This window comes from Sus scrofa, chromosome 4, assembly GCF_054392235.1.
Source record: "Sus scrofa isolate SSC_HxYL_T2T_F1_AM1 chromosome 4, Sscrofa_HxYL_maternal_Yorkshire_Landrace_v2.0, whole genome shotgun sequence".
In the NCBI taxonomy this organism is placed as follows: Eukaryota; Metazoa; Chordata; class Mammalia; order Artiodactyla; family Suidae; genus Sus; species Sus scrofa.
The window spans coordinates 52,819,951-52,836,895 of NC_139386.1; the positions used below are offsets into that span (position 1 = coordinate 52,819,951).

General features: G+C 37.0%; 1 long non-coding RNA gene across 1 annotated transcript in view; it reads right to left on the reverse strand.

The window, feature by feature from the left end:
• Nucleotides 1–11,823: 11,823 nt before the first annotated feature.
• Nucleotides 11,824–16,945, reverse strand: part of LOC106510034 (uncharacterized) — a 62,376-nt gene continuing 57,254 nt past the window's right edge. The window contains exon 4 of the long non-coding RNA XR_014843027.1: nucleotides 11,824–15,226. This is a non-coding gene — a long non-coding RNA (uncharacterized LOC106510034). The remainder of the gene's footprint in view (nucleotides 15,227–16,945) is intronic.

Here is a 16,945-nt window from a genome sequence, read left to right on the forward strand (position 1 = left end):
GATAAAGTCTTGCACAAATTTTATTTATTTTTTTAGGGAATATACTACATTTTAAATGTTTTTGTAAATTATAATTTTTGAAATCTTTTCTAATTGTTGCTAGTATTAAAAAATAGTATTTTTGTGTATTGACTTTATTTTCTTATTAGTTCTAGTGATTTTGGTGGGTAGATTCTATGGGATTTTCTGCTTACAAAATCATATCATTTGCAAATAATTAGTTTTACTTTAATTTTATGTCTATTGTATCTGTATCTTGCCTTTTTTCACTAGCTAGAATCTCCAGCACAATATTGCCTTTCTTGCTTCCAATCTCATGGGGAAAAATTCATTATTTCATTATTAAGAATACTGCCAAAGACAGATTTTGATATCGCAGCTATGCTGGCCTCATAAAATGAACCAGCAAGTATTTTTTCTCTATTTTCTGAAAGTTTAAGATTAGTATAATTTTTTAAATGTTTGATAGAGTTATTAGTAACATCTTCTGGGCTTGGATATTTCTTTGTGAAAAAACTTAGCTACAAATTCAATTTTTAAATAGACAGAGGTTTACTAATATTTTCTATTTCTTCTTAGGATATATTGTGTATTTGTTGGAGCAGTTCATCAAGAGAATATGGGAGTTCCCGTCGTGGCGCAGTGGTTAACGAATCCGACTAGGAACCATGAGGTTGCGGGTTCAGTCCCTGCCTTTGCTCAGTGGGTTAACGATCCGGCGTTGCCATGAGCTGTGGTGTAGGTTGCAGACGCGGCTCGGATCCTGCGTTGCTGTGGCTCTGGCGTAGGCCGGTGGCTACAGCTCCAATTCAACCCCTAGCCTGGGAACCTCCATATGCCACGGGAGCGGCCCAAGAAATAGCAACAACAACAACAACAAAAAAAAGACAAAAAAGACAAAAAAATAAAATAAAAAAGAGAATATAATTGCCAGTTAACCTGTGATGTGGACCTGTGCAATCGGTGATTTATCACACCTCTCCTCTGCCCTTGAAATATCTGTTCCACTCACTTTTCTTACAGCCAGAGCTGTTTTCAAGGATGCAGGCTTGAGACAGCAATATGTTAATGAGATCATCAAGACCCTATACCTAACTGAACCCCGGTAAGGCCTCAAGTAAACATTTAAAATTCTGATGGGCAAGTGGTGAGTTACACTGCCTTGAAGTCACAGAATGCAAACCTCTTAATTGAGTTCGCTTGTTTGTTAAACCTTCTACCTACAACAGCCTGCCTCTTTCTTAAATCTCTCCTTGCCCTTCATATACTAAAGTTAGTTTCAGATTTCACCCAGAAAGTTCCCGAGGTTTCAAACCAACGATATTTCAACTACTGCAATTTTCATATTAGTATTTCAATTTTATTTGTGGTTTCTCACTCATATTTTATATTGATAATATCTATTATTATCTTCTTTTATTATGTTTTTAAAGCTAGCTTAAATTCTTAAGTTTAAAGTTTATGCTTTACTATTTATACCTCTGATAGAATATATAAATCTTTAGCATGTGTTGTTTTGATAAAATTGTGCTCTTCAAAGGTCTTGTTTATTCAGCCTTTGAGCTCATTTTTCTCTTGAGGGTATCAGCTCCTCTAATAGGACTGTGGAATAGTGAAGGCTTGTCCAAATTAGCCCCATATAATTCAGGGAATGGTCAATGTATGGGTTGTATGTTCAAGTGTCCTTGACTCCAGAAAGCCACAGTTGGTTGCTTTTAGCTCTATCAAACAAGTACACAATTCAGGGATTCATGATTTGTAACATCTTTTGTAATACTCCTTAACTTCAGCATTAGAAGAAGAAAATCCTACATGTTAATTCATGGGTCACAGGTGTTAGGAGGCAAGATGGGGGAAGAAACTGAAAGAATGAAAATACAACCTAAGCTAATGAGAAGCTTAAAATTGTTCTGAATTCCAGAGTTTGTTCCTTATAGGTAAAAGGTTAGGTTTTTTGCTGTTTTAAAATATGCGGAAGTAAAATAGGCCCTGAGTACGTGTCTCTAGGCATGAAACTTCTTGAAACTATTTGAAATAACAAGAAAAGGGAGTTTCTAACTGCTTGTTTAGCTTCTGTAAAACTGCTTGCAAAAGATAGAAGAAGAGGAGGTTAATCTCTAAAGCAACCTCAAATTGGTTGCGCCATAAAGATGTTGAAATGTTAATACACATATCTTGGTGACAACATGTCTCCCCCACCCCGAAACATGCGCAAATGTGTAACTCCAAAACAATTTAAATTAATTGGTCCACGAAGCGCGGGCTTTGTTGTGAACCCCATAAAAGCTGTCCCGACTCCACACTCGGGGCCGCAGTCCTCTACCCCTGTGTGGTGTATGACTGTGGGCCCCAGCGCGCTTGAAATAAAAATCCTCTTGCTGTTTGCATCAAGACCGCTTCTCGTGAGTGATTAAGGGGAGTCGCCTCTTCCGAGCCTGGAGGTTCTTTTTGCTGGTCTTACAAAACAACCTACATTAAGGTGGTCACTATCTGTTTTCCTCAATTTCTTTCAAGCAGAGAAAATTTTTTTTTCTACTTTTTAAGGCTGCACCTGTAGCATATGTAAGTTCCCAGGGGATAGGGGTTGAATCAGAGTGTTAGCCACTGGCCTACACCACAGCTACAGCAACACAGGATCTGAGCCACATCTGCGACCTATACCACAGCTGACAGCAACACCAGGTCCTTAACCCACTGAGCAAGGCCAGAGATTGAACCCACATCCTCATGGATCCTAGTTAGATTTGTTAACTGCTGAGCCATGAAGGGAACTCCCAGAATTTTTGTTTTGTCCTAATTTTGTTGCTGAGGACATTTGAGCAAGAATTTTGAGAAACTCTTGTTGTGTCAAGGCAATAAATAAGGGAAGGCATGAGAAGTTCAAAAATGTTTTCCTACCTTATCTTCATGAATCCATGCTGTGTTTTTTCTCCTTCTTTAAGCTAAGGCCACTATTTACAAACAGCAACCTACCTTCCAAGTTCTTGGTTTCCAACCATTTTAAGATGGGACACTGGCCAGGGAGCCAGTTAAGGCATAAGTTTTATAAGTTTGAGCCTTCTAATTTGAATTTGGGTACTGAAAACATCAAGGAAATTCTTAATTTGGGTTCATATATATTTGATCATACAGACTGGAAATATTCAAACACTGTTGGTGTATATATACAACAAAATTTAAATAAATATTCTGATGCTAAAAGATAACTTTTTGTCAGCTAAAATTATCAGAGTAATATGTAAACTAAACTTATTTTGTGTATTATTATATTTTGTTGGCTTTAAATCATTCTTTTTTATGAGAACATTTTCAGAGATTTCTTATTCACATTTGGAATGGAAGTGAGTTCTGTTTTCAAAAGCATTTTATGTGAACATATTTTGTGGTATTTAAAAAGGCAATACAGAAAAAGAAAGTTCAGAGTCTATCTTAGCCAATTAGCCAAACAAGCTAGAGAATAAAGCAGGGATTTGGCAGCTGTATTGATATTAAATGATTTTAAAAAGTCGCAGTCTTTAAAGCAAATTGACAGCTCTTGCCTATTTATATAGCTAAAATAGGACTAGTTACATCATCAAGTATTAGAATGCACAGATTAAATATCGTTAACTCAAATGTTGGAAACAAAGACCTGATTGAAATAAAAAACTGTTTATTTGAGGTTATTTAGGACTGCAGCATGGGAAACACAGATTCAAGAAACACTTGAATTGGATTCTCTGGACTACAAAGTGGGGGAGGCCTATAAAGGCAAAAAAAATGTAATGTTAGTTATTTACATCAGTAGTTTATCAAGAATTATAATTGGAATTGGCAAGAAGTAAGGGTCCTTGTTAAGTAAGTTCCCAGGGGCTAGGGGTCGGAATCCAAAATGGTTACATAGTTATAAGGGGAGAACTTGAGACCATAACGTTGCAGTTTGCAGGTGTTGTTCTGAAATATGGTTGTTGTAATCTTTAGGTCTGGTACATTTCAAAGGAAGTTGGAGTTCTCAGTGGTGCCAAGATATGTCTGAGACCAGATCTTCAAAGGCCAGCTGACTCCATTTTTGCATGCCTAGACTGTGATTACTCGGATATAATTTCAATTTGTTATCAATACCTTGCTTTTTTTTTTCAAGTTTAGTTATACATTTAACATTGTCTTCAACAGTTTCTAGGTGGGATTATGGCTACATTTTCAAGCTCCTCATACCAACCCTGCCAAATTGCTGGAATGGAAACTATTCTCCCAAATTTTAAAATTTGGAAATCATAATTTTCAATTCAGTTTTTGTTTTTTTCCTCAATTCCTTGAGATTCTTATTTAGTTAAATTATCTATTGAGTATTTCATTAGTTTTACCATTTTAGGAGCCAATAATTCTAATTATTCATCTTCATTTATTTTTCTCTCAGTTTACTGAATCTCCAGAGTATGCTATAATTCTTTGTCACCCATGATTCATTAGTCATCCATGATCTGGTATTTCCACAGCATCAATAAAAGTCAGGATTTCTTGACAAAGTCAACTTCTAACATTTTGGATGACCTGGAAGATTTTATTAATTTTGGTTTGTAGCAAATGAGCTAGTCAACTGTTATTTTATTGTTGAGATGTGAGGAGGAGAGTTCTGCTCAATAATTACCTATGGATAGTTCTTTTCAACTACATGAATCAAAAGTAATTTTCTTTGAGAGTAATGTCCTCATAGGCTCGCCAGAAATATCTGGGGTGGGTAGTGGGAAGAAATTACACTTGATGAACAATACGTGCATCCTTTGCCTCTGCACCTCTCTTGGCTCATGCCTAGAAATAGAGCCAGTGGTAGTTTTCCCCAAATTCTAGAGGGGGAATGCATTTGCTTTTGGCTCTTCAGAAGTGGCAGTTGGGTTTTTATTTATTTATTTATTTATTTTTTAAATTTTTATTTTTTTTGTCTTTTTGCTATTTCTTTGGGCCGCTCTCGTGGCATATGGAGGTTCCCAGGCTAGGGGTCAAATCGGAGCTGTAGCCACCGGCCTACGCCAGAGCCACAGCAACGCGGGATCCAAGCTGCGTCTGCAACCTACACCACAGCGCATGGCAACGCCGGATCGTTAACCCACTCACTGAGCAAGGGCAGGGACCGAACCCGCAACCTCATGGTTCCTAGTCGGATTCGTTAACCACTGCGCCACGACGGGAACTCCGCAGTTGGGTTTTTAGATTTTTTGTATCTTCCTACCAATAATTTGCCCTAACCACACGTCTGCAATTTATTTTTAGTATTATGTAGTTTCTTTGTGTTTTGTTACTCAAGATATTTGTCCAGGTGCGAGCATTGCAGCCACCGAAGCAAAGAGTTTCAGGTCCTAGGTCCCCACATATCTCAAGGACAAAAAAAGATCTTTGCATTAATGAATTCACCAGTCTCAAATATTAACACCTGATATCAGATTTGTATAAATTATTGATAAGAAAGGTAAAATGGGGAGTTCCCGTCGTGGCCCAGTGGTTAACGAATCTGACTAGGAACCATGAGGTTGCAGGTTCAGTCCCTGCCCTTGCTCAGTGGGTTAACGATCCAGCATTGCAGTGAGCTGTGGTGTAGGTTGCAGATGCGGCTCAGATCCTGCGTTGCTGTGTCTCTGGTGTAGGCCGGAGGCTACAGCTCCAATTCGACTCCTAGCCTGGGAACCTCCATATGCCACAGGAGCGGCTCAAGAAATAGCAAAAAGACAAAATTAAAAAAAAGAAAGGTAAAATGGTATAGAACAAAGAACCGGAAAATTAAAAAGTGATACTTCTATCCCTAAGTCTGAAACTAAAATGGTTAAGTGAGCTTATACAAGATACTCTTTCTCAGGCGTTGCTATCATGGCTCACTGGAAACTAATCTGACTAGAATCTATGAGGACACAGGTTCGATCTCTGGCCTCCCTCAGTGGGTTAAGGATCTGGCATTGCTGTGGCTGTGGTGTAGGCCAGATGCTGTAGCTCCAATTCTAACCCTAGCCTGGGAACCTCCATATGCCACAGGTGCAGCTCTAAAAAGACAAAAAACAAACAAAAAAGATATCTTTTCACAGCCCTATACCTATAAGGGATAAAAGGATGGAGTAGAATTATATTAATCATCAAGTGAGTTTATATTGTAAAGTTTTACAGTCAAGTCCAAGATATATGTTATTCTTTCTATCCCTGAATATAGATTCCCACATAATGGGTACTTTGGGGAATTAGAATCTCTCCTGCCACCCTTGAAATTACAACATATGCTTAGTCACTTTCTTCCCCAGGGAATAATAAATAAACATGATTGTTCAGAACTAAATGATACTCTTTATCATGTAAAACATGATAAAAGAAAAGAAATATGCTTCAGAATGAATTTGTGCATGTTATCCTTTTTAGTAACTGTTTTAATGCAGAATCACTTAAATAGCTAAGCCTCTATTTCCTTGACTATATAATGGAGATGATTCTGTTTATATCACAATACCAAACCTAAAGTATTGAAAGGGTGGTGCAATTTAGATTTCTTTTTTTTTATTTAATTGTAAAGTTGTAGTATTTAATTATAATTATCATAAATTCTTTGATGGAGAGGAAATCAGAACCATTTCTAAGAAGACTTCAGCATTCCAAGGATGATGTCAAATGACCCCCTTCATGGTGGATTATGCACTTATTTACTATGAGATATATTTCTTCTTCAGAGATTCCTTGTTTGTGTATCAATTGTAGATTTTTGGTTTGCAGTTATTCTGAAGTTTTGATATAAGAGTCTATATGTATACAAGATTGTTTTAAGTTGTGGTTCTCTTAATTGCAAGTTCATCTCCAGTGTCCTGCATTTGTACCCACCTCTTCTCATGATTTCTGATTTTGGTGGTATAATTGTGCTTGGATGATTTCATATCTTTACTGTATATATACCTTTACTGTTGAGCCTTGTCCTTTGTGGAATTTTTGTTTCCTGTTGCTGTCTTGTCTTTTCTGCCTAGAGAAGTTCCTTTAGTATTTGCTGTAAGGCTGGTTTAGTGTTGCTGAATTCTCTCATCTTTTGCTTCTCTGTGAAGGTTTTGATTTCTCCTTCAAATCGGAATGAGAGCCTTGCTGGGTAAAGTGATCTTGGTTGGAGGTTTTTTCCTTTCATCACGTTAAGTATATCATGCCACTCCCCTCTGGCCTGCAGAGTTTCTGCTGAAAAATCTGCTGATAACCTTATTGGGGTTCCCTTGTATGTGATTTGTTTCTTTTCCCTAGCTGCTATCAAGATTTTCTCTTTGTCTTTAATTGTGGTCAGTCTGATTAATATGTGTCTTGGTGTATTCCTCCTTGGGTTTATTTTATATGGTACTCGTTGTGCTTCCTGGATTTGAGTGAGTGGCTCCTTTCTCATGTTAGGGAAATTTTCAGCTATTATCTCTTGGAATATTTTTTCTGTCCCCTTCTCTCTCTTCTCCTTCTGGCACCCCTATAATATGGATGTTGGAGCATTTAACGTTGTCCCAGAGTTCTCTGAGACTCTCTTCATTTGTTTTCAACCTTTTTTCTCTTTTCTGTTCTGCATCCGTAATTTCCACTAATCTGTCCTCCACCTCACTTATTCATTCTTCTGCCTCATGTATTCTGCTGTTGGCTGCTTCTAGTGAATTTTTTATTTCAGTTATTGTATTTTGCATCTCTTCTTGTTTAAGTTTTATATCTTGTATCTCTTTGCTCCGTGTTTCCTGTAAGTTATCCATCTTTGCCTCCAGTTTATTCCCAATGTCTTGAATCATCTTCAGCATCAACAATCTAAAGTCTTTTTCCTGGAGGCTGAGAATCTCCTCCTCACTTAGCTGATTTTCTGGGGTTTTTCCTTTCTCCCTGATCTGAGTTATAGTTCTCTGTCTTTTCATTTTTATAGGTTTTTGGTGTGGTGACCTTTTTACAGATGATAGAGTTGTAGTCTCTCTTACTTCTGGTGTCTGCCCCCCTTGTGGCTGAAGTATGTATGGGGGCTTGCTGTAGGCTTCCTGATGGGAGGGGCTGATGCCTGCCCACTGGTAGATGGAGCTGATTCTAATCCCTCTGTTGGGTGGGGCTTAGTCTCTGGATGGGATTAGAGGCAGCTGTGTGCCTGAGGGGTCTTTAGGTAGCCTGTTTACAGAGGGGTGGGGCTGTGATCCCACCTGGATTTTCGTTTGCCCTGAGGCTTTTCAGCACTGACTGACAGGTGGGGCCAGATTTTGCCAAAATGGCCACCTCCAGAGAAAGTCAGCTGCCGAATATTCTCGAGAGATTTGCCTTCAATGTCTTTCCCTCACAACAAACCACATTCACCCCTGTTTTCCCAGGATGTCCTCTAAGAAGTGCAGTCAGGTTTGACCCAGATTCCTATGGAGACCTCGCTCTGCCCTGGGACCCAGTGCACTTGAAAGTCCATGTATGTCTTTTAAAAATGGGGTCTCTGTTTCCCCCAGTCCTGCGGAACTCCTGCGCACAAGCACCACTGGCCTTCAATGCCAGATGCTCCAGGGGCTCTTTCTCCCAGTGCCGGATCCCTACATGTGAGAGTTTGATGTGGGGCTCAGAACTCTTGCTCCTATAGGTGCGTCTCTCTCTGTGTACCAGTTAGTTTTCAGTCTGTGGAGCTTCCCACCCGGGAGGTATGGGGTCGTTTATATCGTGAAATCGCCCCTCCTACCTCTTGATGTGGCCTCCTCTTGTTCTTCTTGTTCATCTTTTTTTAAGGTTTCTGGTGCATTTGGGTGGGGATTTTTCAGCTTTTAGTTGTGAATTTTGTTGTTTTTTCACAATTTACATTTCATAAGTGTGCATATGCTACCTTACCCACTTTTACATAAACAGTTATCAAAATAAGGTATCCTGCTACTTTCAAATTTTCATTTTTTTTCCAGCTTGGTTTTCGGGAGTGTTTTATTTCTCCAGGATGCTCATTTTTCAATTGAGAGTGCAAGATATAATCTAATATAGCAACTCATCTCAAATAGCCCGTTTGCAGTTGCTGTGTACTTTTGGCACAACTGCACAGAGCTCTCCAGTATAAATGTCACCTATGATAGATACTATTGGCTATCAGGCCACTGGCATCTCTGGCCCATGGAGTAGGTCAGCAGGCAATTTTGCAGAGTGTCTGAGCAATCCACGGGAAGAACTTACTCAGCAGCAATACCAATTTCTTTTACTTAAAATTTAATTTGTATGATGAGTGCTTAAAGCAAGTTTTTGCTTTTACCATCACATCAATAGCTTCCAAGAAGAAACTTCAGAGGCATAAACAAAAAGGAGATGAAGAGGCAGAAACAATCCAAAATAGACAGGCTGGCTGTGAAAAGCCCACTTCTTCTTTAATTTGCATGAATGCACAACTCTGACTTTTACACCATCTATACGTTTGACTATGGTAGTGATGTGTCATAGGTTCTTTTTCCTTTAAAAACTACATTCTCTGCTTAAAAGTAACAAGAGACCCTCTCTCTGATACATACCAAAAACGTGAGGAATACAGAACAAATACAGCCAAGTTTAGAGGCTAATAGAACTACTAAGTCTCTGAATCTGAAGACTCTCTTGACTAATCTTCACAAAGAATAGTATATGCTGTTTACTTAAAGTTTTAAAATATGTTATTAAGCAGTGTAAAATCATTACAGGGACAACTCTGGAATATTCAAAAGATAAAAGGAGTAATAATTGATCCAGGAGTGAAGTGATTTATTGAAAGTGAGGCTGTCAATGAAAGTGCCTACTTTTTGGTCTTATTTAAATTTTCAAAGTATAGTTCACAATCACCATGGTAGCTTTTGATAGTCAAAGCTGCCTGAATTATTTTTCTTTTTTTAGTTTATATTGCTACTACAGGATTTTAATTTGTGTTTTAAATGGCTGGAAATAATAAGTTTATTGTAAGAAATTACAATAAAATTTACCCCATTTTCTCACAACCATGCCCAGCAAGTGGATAGCTCTGTTGATAATTCATGTTAACTTTTAATCAAGTAAATTGAAATACATTAAAATACACAATTTTAATTGATTCCCTAGGCACTTCTTAAAGCCAAGATTTTACATTGTCTCTTTGAATCAAGGATTTATATTCTAAAACAGGAAGCTCATGCCATCAACCAAGGGACATATTATATCTATCCAAATGTTTGAAAGAGACAGAGGTCTTTAATAAGTGTCTGTTAAAATTCATTTATTGATTTTATTATACATTTCTGTTAAAAATGGTGGAAAATGTCTGCCTTTAATTTAGCATATAAGCTTAAATTTACTTAATTCTTTTAAATAAGGATTACTATGTTTGGGTTTAATTATCAGGAAAAAATACTTATTTTAAAATTAGTTTTCCAGTCTTTATTTAAGTTTTTGGTTTAAAAAGATTAGCACCATGTTTTTGGATTTTGGGATTTCTTTTTCTTTTTATTTCTTAAAAAAACACACAAACCTCATATCCATCCTTAGCATAAGCTTCACAGTGCACATTTGAATTAATGCTGACTCTGCTTATGCTACAAGATATTACATGGATTTTTCTAAACTTTTTGTAAAAAATAGTCAAATAAACTGATTGTTATTACATTACAATCTGTTAGAACTAATTCAAAACTTGAAACATATTCCCGACATTAATTTTACATTACTACATTAATTCTGATTAGCTGAATAGCTGAGGGAACAGACAGTATAATAGATAAGCCAGAAAACACTTTGATTTTAATCTGTTATTTAAAAATATTCTTAAATATAGTTTAGTTCCTGGCTTTAGGCAATACTTTAAATTAACTGAAAATAATATATTTCTTCATTTCTTAGCTCCTTGCACTCTTTTTTTCCCCTCTGGATATCATTGCTCATACTGTGAAATAATACTAAAATGGTAGAAGTGGGATAATTAAACTGAATGCATGTTGACACCGAGAATGAGAATCTATTTCAAAAATATTTTATTACTGATAGATACAAATTGTTCTATTTGAAGCTGGATGGTTGAGTGGCAGCAGGCTGGAGACAGGTGGTAATCATGGTGAAATTCAGAAAAGTGAAGAAAGTGAGTTGTTTGATTTTTCGAGGGTGCTACAACAAAATATGAAGAAGGCCAAGGGAAATCTGAAGTTGTTAGGCAAATGCCTAGAACAAAACTCCAACCTCATAGAGTAGTAGAAAAGATGGTTAACCTTACTGTTTGCTCCCAAGAAGCCAGCCTTCTAATTTGAACCCTTAGATACATCCATTTAATCCCTTCCCCCCCCAAAAAAAGGATGAAAATTCTTCCTCATTATCAGAGGTTCTATTACATTTAAGACTGGAAATGCTTATTCAATGTTTTAGGAAGATAATGGCTCACTTTGACATACAGTCATTAGTATGTTTTTGAGATATAGTACTTGCAGAGATCTATTGAGTGACTTAAGTCATCCACATGTTTTACTTTTGGAATATTTTTATATTTATACTTACTTTGTTAATGGCTTGTTAATGTCAGTCTGTCATTTTCAGATCTAGCTTCATGGTAATGAGAGCTATCGCTATCGGTTTTGTTTTCCTTTCTTCCTAGTTTCTAGCACAATACCCAGCTTTTAAAAGTATTTATTAAATTCTATTGATGTAAGGAAAAAAAAGATTGACTCCGGGGGGTTCCCTGCTGTTAGACTTAGTGGTGGAACTGTAGGTACATGTTTCAGAATCCCCAAAAAATCATGTCCAGGACAGAGATTTCCTTAGTTTCAGATTCCTCTAGTGAAAAATATAAAATATATTCCTATTATTAGCTTATTTCAGTAAGAGTGAATTGTAGATTAAAACAAAATGCAGTTTATTCATTTATGAAAACAAAATGCAAACTTCTGATTAAAGTTTATTGAGTTGCTGTAGTCATATTTTTAAACATGAATACAACATACAAAAATTAAGTATAAATCACTCACACTAGGCACTCTCGGAATATTTTGCACATGTTATCTCATTTAAATGGGATGCATTAATGAATTTACAACTTAACACATGAAAGAAGTGAGTGACAAATAATGAAAATAATTGTACTTATATCACTTCAGTGGATTCACAATGTCTGGAAAGCTGTACAGGTATGTAGGTAATTATGAGAAATAAAAGTGTTATTTAACAACTAATAGTGAGCATATGGGCATTTAAAAGGTGATGCAAAATATTTCCTGCTCTTCTCATCAAATCACTTTTTTTGTTCATAGAGTCCTCCTTGAAAAATCACAATAAATGTGTCAACCCCAATTTTACTACTGCCACCTTCACCTGTCTTTCTTCACTCTGTATTTTCCCCACCCTTGCTCAATCTTAGATATAGTCTTTACCCTTTCTGGAAAGAAACAAACAGATTTTGTAGAGTAAGATGAGAAGAGGCTTGAAAATGTCAAAGTCCTCTTCCTAGAGTAAGGCAAGTCCTGTTATTCATATTAACTGTAATCTTTTTTTGATACATTGCTATGCTAAAATCTTCTAACATTCTACTAAAGCATTTCTTTCCAGGAAAGGTGAAAAAAGAAAGAAAACGAAATGAGGACAAAGGAAAAAAAAATGCTCCTTTCCTATAAGACCCATTATGTAATCCTTAAAGGAATCATAAAGAGTGCATTGAATGTTTAGAAATTTGAAAAGTAGTTTATGAGTTTTATGGTTATTCTTAAGAAGAACACTGCCACTTCTGGAAAAACAGACTCAACATAAAATGCATATTTCTGTGCAGTAAATTAGTTCACACACAGTGGATATGCGAGGGATGATGTTAATAACCTGTGTAGTTGCATGTGATCATTTGTTATCCACCCGCCCCCCCGGTGATTTTAGTGCTTTATTCACCAGAATAACAACATGGAAGAAAGAAAGAAAGAAAGGAAGGAAGGAAGGAAGGAAGGAAGGAAAGAAGGAAGGAAGGAGGAAGGAAGGAGGAGGGGAGGAAGGAAGGAGGAAGGGAGGAAGGAAGGAAGGAAGGGAAGGAAGGAAGAAAGGAAGGAGGAAGGGAGGAAGGAAGGAAGGAAAGAAGGAAGGAGGAAGGGAGGAAGGAAGGAAGGAAGGAGGAAGGGAGGAAGGAAGGAAGGAAGGAAAGAAGAAAGGAAGGAAGGAAGGAAAGAAGGAAGGGAGGAAGGAGGAAGGGAGGAAGGAAGGAAGGAAGAAGGAAGGAAGGAAGGAAGGAAGGAAGGAAGGAGGAAGGGAGGAAGGAAAGAAGGAAGGAAGGAAAGAAGGAAGGGAGGAAGGAAAGAAGGAAGGAAGGAAAGAAGGAAGGGAGGAAGGAAAGAAGGAAGGAAGGAAGGAAGGGAAGGAAGGAAGGGAAGGGAAAAAAACAGCTTCCTTGGAAAGAATCTCTAGACTGTGCCATCAGACTAAGGATTTTTCACAGGACTGTTATCATCTTAAGGCTCAAATGAGAGAAAATTTATTTCTAAATTAATTTCTGAGGCTGTTGGCAGGTTTCAGTTCCATGTGGGCTTTTTGGCTGAAGGTCCCAGTTCCCCCCCTTGTTGCTGACCCAAGCTATCTTAAAGATGCCAAGTGGGCAGCTCAGAATGTAGCAGTGAGCAAGTGAAAGAATGGGAGAGAAGCAAGACAGAAGCTAATTTTAGAAGTGACATCCCATTATTTTTGTTGTATTCTCTTCATTAGAGGCTAGTCACTGAATCTGACCCACATTTATAGGTCATTGATGTCAGGAAGCTGAGCCATAGAGAGTCATTTAGAGTCTGCCTACTAACCAGGCATTTGTGTATTTTGTCTATGACTGCATGATTTAGCAATCTGAATTACTTTCTTGTTTTGCTGCCATCTAGCAATTTCAATTCCTTTTTACAGATAAATATGGTGATTCACAAGCCTTAACTTGTGTTGCAGTCACCCGGAAGGCTTGATGAAATACAGATTGCCCAGACCTGCCTTAGAATTTTTGGTTCAGTGGGCTAGGGAGTCAGTGGCCTGAGAATATGTATTTCTAAAAACTTTCCATGTGATGCTAATACCATTGGACACTGTTTAATTTATAAGGAATTTATATTGTCTTCTGAATAGTGTTACTACTTTTAATTAGTACTTATTTTTTGTTTAGATTCTGATTACAAAGTTGTATAGGTTTTGAATGATATACACAAGTCTATTTTTACCTTAAGCCCTGATATTTTTAGTGTCTTATTTTTCAAAAAGTAAATTCTTTTTCAAGAATGCATATATTTGATTATATCATTATCATTTGCATCAGAACAATGTTGTGCTGAAAGATTTTGCAAAGAAAAAAAATCTATCTTATGGATAGAGTGTGTAGGCATATGGCAATTAAAGACAATGATTTTATTTCCAGTTGTATAAGAATAGGGATTTCCTGTCTTGGCTCAGCGGAAATGAATCCGACTAGGAACCATGAGGTTGAGGGTTCGATCCCTGGCCTTGCTCAGTTGGTTAAGGATCCAGTGTTGCCATGAGATGTGGTGTAGGTTACAGACGCAGCTCAGATCTGGCATTGCTGTAGCTGTGGTGTAGACAGGCAGCAACAGCTCCGATTAGACCCCTAGCCTGGGAACCTCCATATGCTGTGGGTGTGGCCCTAAAAAGACAAAAGCCCCCCCCAAAAAAGAATGAAATGATTAATTCAGGTAATTCAATACCCATTATAATGATTCTAGCAATTATTTAATTATTTTTGTGCCATTCAAGAAAACAAAAACTGAGTTGTAGTGACTGTTTACTCCTTACTTCTCACAGACTTACAAATGTGATGCTTTGGAAAATAAAAAATTTTTAAGGGTTTTCTTTCCTCTTATTTTGTTTTCCTGTTTTATGTACAAGGTATTTATAATGATTTATAATGATATATTCTTTGAAAATATATTCTTAAAATCTAACATTTGACATACAAGTATAAAACTTGAAATTAATATTTTCCACTTCTTTGTATGTAAGTATCCTCAAGTTGTACTGACTCAGGCTTTTACTGATAAGTGGTCTTTCATAGCAACTAAATCACTAGAATGGGAACAAGTGCTGCATTCATGTCTTAGCTCACTTTTTGAAGTTTGTTTTGTGACCTGTCTTAGTCTCTTTGGGGTGCTATAAAAAATAGCACTGACTGGGGAGCTTATAAACAATAGAAATCTACTAATTACAGTTCTAGATGCTGGAAGTCCAAGATCAGGGTGCCAGTATGTTCAGGTGAGAGCCCTTTTTCAGGTTGCAGACTTCTCATTGTGGCCTTGCTTCATGGAAGGTCTCCAGAGCTCTGCAGTGTCTTTTTCTAAAAGGGGCAATAATTTCATTTATGAGGGCTCCACCCTCGACACCTAATCACCTTAAAAATCCTACCTACTAACATTAATAAAAGGTCCAACCTTAAAGCGTTTTGATTTCAATATAGGAATTTGAGGAGGGGATGCACAAACATTCAGACCACAGCAGACTCTACGAAGTTGTTTGACTTTACCAGGATTACTTTTGTATTTCTGTGAAATAGAATAATAAAATAGTCCCTTTTGCCTTGACTATCTTATTAGCCTATAAAAAAATTAGATAGTGGACATGGGTATATTAACAAAACAGGACGTTTTTTTTCTCTCCTGTAAAGGCATTTGAGCTGGCTAAGCTCTAAAGAGGAGATAATCACTGTAAAGTGCACCGATGTTATATAGTTATCATCTGTGAAGATAAGCTAGCAAACTATGAAAACTTTATGTGACATTAGATGACTCCTAATTTGCTGAGAATTATTGGAACAAGAAATTTAGTGTATTATGAAAAACAACCTTGCTTTCATTAATAGCATACATTATAATGTAATTCATATCCACTAAAATATTTATTTCTAAGACAGCATACTGAAATGGGAGAAAATATTTGCTAGTGACATGATTGATAAGGGGTTAATAGGCAAAATATATAAACAGCTCATAGAATTTAACATCAAAATCTTTTTTAAAAACCCTGATTTAAAAGTGGGCAGAAGACCTAAATAGATATTTTTCCAAAGAAGATATAATAATGGCCAATAGGTACATGAACAGATGCTCAACATCATTAATTATCAGAGAAATGTGAATCAAAACCACAATGAGGAGTTAGTGCTGTGGCTCAGTGGTAATGAACCTAACTAGTATCCATAAGGATGCAGGTTCAATCCCTTGCCCCACTCAGTGGGTTAAGGATCCAGTGTTGCTATGAGCTGCAGTATAAGTCACAGATGTAGCTCAGATCCTGTGTTTCTGTGGCTGTGGTGTAGGCTGGCACCTACAGCTCTAATTTGACCCCTAGCCTGGGAACTTCCACATGTCCCAGGTGTGGCCCCAAAAAGAAAGAAAAAAAAAACAAACAAAAAAAACACAATGAGATACCACTTCACAGCAGTCAGAATGGCTACCATCAAAAAGATCACATGTAACAAATATGAACAAGGATGTGGAGAAAAGAGAACCCTTATACACTGTTGGTGCAGTGACAGTGGAAAACAGTGTGATGGTTTCTCAAAAAACTAAAAGTAGAACTACCTTATGACCCAGCAACTCTACTCCTAGGTATATGTCCAAAACACACACATACACACAAATTTGTAAAGATACATGCACCCCAATGTTCACAGCACCAATACTTACAATAGTCCAGATATGGAAGCAGCTAAGGTGTCCATCAAGAAATGAATGAGTAATGAACATGTGGTATATATGAACAATTGAATGCTACTCAGCCATAAAGAAGAATGAAATTTAGCCATTTGCAACAACACTGATGGACTTAGAGGGTATTATGCTAAGTTAAATAAGCCAGACAGAAAACTACAACCACTGTATAATCTCACTTTATACAGTGGAATAAAAAATAAAACAAACTAGTGCATGTAATGCAAAGGAAACAGACTCACAGACATAAAGAAATGGTGGTTAGCAGTAGGGAGATAGAAAGGGTGAGCGACAAGATAGTGGTAGTTTTTAAGAAGTGAAAACAAAATAAATAGGCTACAGGGATA